Below are 4237 nucleotides of genomic sequence, written 5' to 3'. Positions count from 1 at the left end.
CAGAAAATCAAAAAGGAAAATAAATTGCAACAAGGACTGGGACATATGACTAAATGCCTGTGGCATAGGCAATTGTCAAGGTATCATGACCCCTGACAGTTCAGTGGGCTTGGGAAGTTTGTGAGTGCTGCCATTTTGGTTCATGTCATGTGCTGAAAGCATTCCCACACTGAAGACTGAAAACATGCCCATGCCTCCTGAAGGCTTCTGCACGACCTTGGCAATTCCCACGTTCTTTCTCAGCTTATGCCTCCCGCAACTTCTAATTCTGTCATTGAAAACAGTTTTCCATAAACTGGAAAGATAGCTTAGTGGATGAAAGCACTTCCTGTTCAAGGCTGACAACCTGAATTCAGCTCTCCAGAACCTATCTAAAAGCTGGATTCTGAAATCCAAGCATCTGTAATCCCAGCATGTCCCTACAGGAACACAGGAAGCTGAGACAGGAGCATCTCCAGAAATTAGTGACCAGTTAAGCTGGTTCACACTGCAGTGAAGAGACCCTGTCTTATGCGAGTTGGAAAAACAAGACCCAACAGCTGAAGGGTTTTCTCTGACCTCCACACTCACACACACACACACGCACACAGAAATGAGCACCCACATAAAACCATCACACATGCATGTGCAACCACACACAGGAATGAGCACACACACACACCATGGCACATGCATGTACATCCACACAAGAAATGAGCACACACACAAGGCCATGGTACATACATGTGCAGCCACACAGAGGAATTAGCACACACATACACACACACACACACACACACACACACACACACCCCATGGCACATGCATGTACATCCACACAAGAAATGAGCACACACACAAGACCATAGTACATGCATGTGTAACCACACAGACGAATGAGCACACACACACACACATACCGCACACACACCACACACACCATAGCACATGCATGTATACCCACATGCACGAATGCAAACACACAGAGAGACATACTTACATACACACAAATTCCAAATATTTTCATTTTGTAAAATTTATAGAAACAGAAGAGGACAATATATATTCACCTCTGCCTGACCTCTCTCATTCAGTATAATTATTTTGCTAGTCACTTCTGTGATTGAACATGACAAAGGCTCATTTATTTTATTGTTGAATATCTCCAGGAGAGCTATATTTTCTTTTAACATTTGGTCGTTGATGGACTTTTGGGCTATTTTGATCCATTAAAAATGAAGTTCTATGCCTTATATATATATGAATAAGGAAAATAATGAGTCGGGGTGACGCCGGAGTTCTCACTGCTAATGTGAGAAGAATTTTTGAGCGACCCGCCTACTTTGCGGGATGCCTGGGTGAAGCGATCTGCCCGACCCCTCATATGCACTAAAGAGAGACAAGGAAGGGGTATGCTGCTGGGGCTGTGCTTGTCAGTTCATGTCAACTGGGACGTCACTTAGTAACGTTGCTTGTTGGTTAAACCTTGATTAGGTAGACTGTAAGGAACATGATGGTGGAGGCTGGAGAGATGGCTCAGGGGTTAAGAACGCTGATTGTTCTTGCAGAAGAACACGCAGAATAATGTAAATAAAAATTATTTTTTGATGAAGTTCTAGAAATGTGTGTGCTGACATTTTTGTGTAGATGTGTGTTTTGCTTTTATCTTGGGTAACTATGTTGGAGTAGATGGCCAAATCACTTGGTAAGTGTATGGAGCTTCATGTTTTAGAATCCTCAGTCCTATCAAATATAATTGTGCCAGCAGGGTAGAAAAATTCTGCTCAGCCATGGACTTGACAATGCCTGTGAGCTACCTTTTTAACTTTAGCTATTCTAATACATGAGTGTGGTGTACCCTCACTGAGTTTGAAATTTTCACTTCTGTAATGATGTACATTGCTGAACAGTTTTGCAATGAGCGTGCCTTCTTTCCACATCCCATATAGTGCAGCTCTAATGGCAGAGGACTTTTTTTCAGCTTTTGTACACTTGGAGTTTATTTTACCTATTTCAAAAGACAGTTCTGCTTGTATAGAAATCTTGCTTATCGTTTGTTTTGTTCTGTTTTCTTCTTTCAGTCTTAAAATGTACACCACAATTTTTTTAACTTGTATGATTTTTGGGCAGAAGACTACTGTCATTAATAACTGGATTTGTTTTGTTCTGTTTTGTTTTTCTTTGAGTCCCATGTAGCCTAGGTTGGCCGGAACTGTCATTTACAGTTTTTTTTTTTTTATTCTACCTGTATATAATATGTCTTCCTTCCTTGTCCACACTCCCTGCAACCACTCAGGATGGCTCCTTGGGGTATTTCCCTTATGACTTCTAAAATATTATTATTATTATATTATTGTTGTTGTTGTTTGTGTATGTGTGTGTGCAGATGGAGGGTGTATGTGTGTGCCGCAGGTAATATGTGGAGGTCGGAAGATAAGTTGTTATTATTTCTCTCCTTCCACCTTTACATGAGTGCCAGGAGTTGAACTCAGGTCATCAGGCTTGCCCAGAAAGTGCTTCACCCTCTGAGCCATCTCACTACCCCTCCTCTATGATTTCTGACTAATTCTATTATGATATGTCATGGCACATTTTTTTTTATTTTCCTATTTCTTATTGTTGAGGTTCATCTCTGCTGACTGAGTCTCAGGTTTACAGCTGTCATCCAATCTGGACAATTTTAACCTATTATTTTTAAACTTTTCTCTCCCTGTTCTACCCTATGACTCAAACTGCATGTGTACTAGAGGACATGGATCTGTTTCAGAGCTCGCCAATGCATTCTTCATTTGTTAAATCTTTTTTTCCTCTTAAATTAACTGCACTTTCCTAATAGTTCCTACCACTGCTCTGAGTCTTTTGTGCATTCTATCTCTCTATTCCACTCTTGGCAGTATGAAGTACAGTCATAATCATGTTTTTAATGTCCTCTGGCAGCCTACATCTGTGTCAGCTGTGGATCTCTTTTAATCTTAAATATAGATTCCATTTCCCTGTTTCATTGCATTACCAGACATTGTAAATTTTACTTTTTCCTATTGATCCTGGCTAATTTTCTTTTCCTATAAATAGTCTTGATTTTATTTCTAAGACATCAATAAATTATGTGGAAACAAGTTGATAATTTTTAACATGGCTTTAAATTTTTAAAAACTATTTTATTGAACTTTTGCACATTTCATACAACAGTTCTTAATCAAATTAAGACCCTTTCTCCCATCCATGCCCCCTCCCCGGGGGCCTCATGTTAAGTCTCATGTGGTCAACCATTTTACCAGGATGTCCTTTGGTGCAATTTCATTTACTGGAGTCTTTTTAAAGGTAAGTCTTTGTTGCTTCAGTCTACAACAAATTATTCAAATTCTTTGGGCTGGAGAGCTGGGTCAGTGGTTAAGAGCCCTTTTACTACTCTTGCAGAGGACCTGGGTTTGGTGCCCAGTACCTATGTTTGCAGTTGGCTCATAACCACCTGTAACTCTAGCTCCAGGGAATTCTATGCTGTTTCCCGGCACTGCACTAACGTAGACATTCATAACTCCATACTCACGTATACACATGATGAAAATTGAAAAATAAAATCTTGGGACTGGAGAGATGGCTCATGGTTGAGTGCATATTGCTCTTATAGAGGATCCAGCATATTGAGTGGCTTACAACTGCCTGTATCTCCAGCTCTAAGGACATCTAATGCCTCCAGCCTCTGTTGGCACTTGCAGTCATGTGCACACATACCCCAAACACAGTTAAAAAATAATACAAATAAATCTTTAAAATGTCTACCAAACACACTAATTATTCATATTCTGATCATGATTGACATGTGTATGAGACAGGGAGAGAATCCAAGGTACCAGAGTAAGGAAACAGCTCCTGTTCTGGCTACAAACATGGGGCATCTGCCTGGACAGGACAATCTGCATGGAAGTGGGGTTGTAGGGTGAGAATTGAAGGAGGCACTAAGTCTCATGTGCCACTCTTCACTTTTATTAACTTGGAGATGAATATGAGATTGATGGGGGGAGGAATTAAGAATGTGAGACTTCCTTTTAAAAGCTCTTTAAACTTGCTCCCTGAGCACCTGGCTTCATGTCACCCTACTCCAAACCTGCTTCTTAGTGCCTCAGTGCTAAATTCTGCACCTTTCCAATCTGTTTTGTGGGAACAGACATACACACAGCTGTGTGTGCACCTATCTAGTCCTCACACTCATGCACCAATTCATCCTCTGCAGATACTGAGAGTGGACCCTGTGGTCTTT

The 4237-nt window shown here is 40.7% G+C and overlaps 1 non-coding gene across 1 annotated transcript; it reads left to right on the top strand.

Annotated features, from left to right (window-relative positions):
• Positions 1 to 1224: 1224 nt before the first annotated feature.
• Positions 1225 to 1347, top strand: LOC115069987. Its single transcript, XR_003849207.1, has one exon. It is a non-coding gene; the product is annotated as a U12 minor spliceosomal RNA (small nuclear RNA).
• The last annotated feature ends 2890 nt before the right edge of the window (positions 1348 to 4237 follow it).

This window comes from Nannospalax galili, unplaced genomic scaffold (genome assembly GCF_000622305.1).
Source record: "Nannospalax galili isolate Female #2095 unplaced genomic scaffold, S.galili_v1.0 scaffold633, whole genome shotgun sequence".
Classification (NCBI taxonomy): Eukaryota; Metazoa; Chordata; class Mammalia; order Rodentia; family Spalacidae; genus Nannospalax; species Nannospalax galili.
Note: the sequence above shows the minus strand (reverse complement) of the source record. Positions and strands in the feature narration are given on the sequence as shown.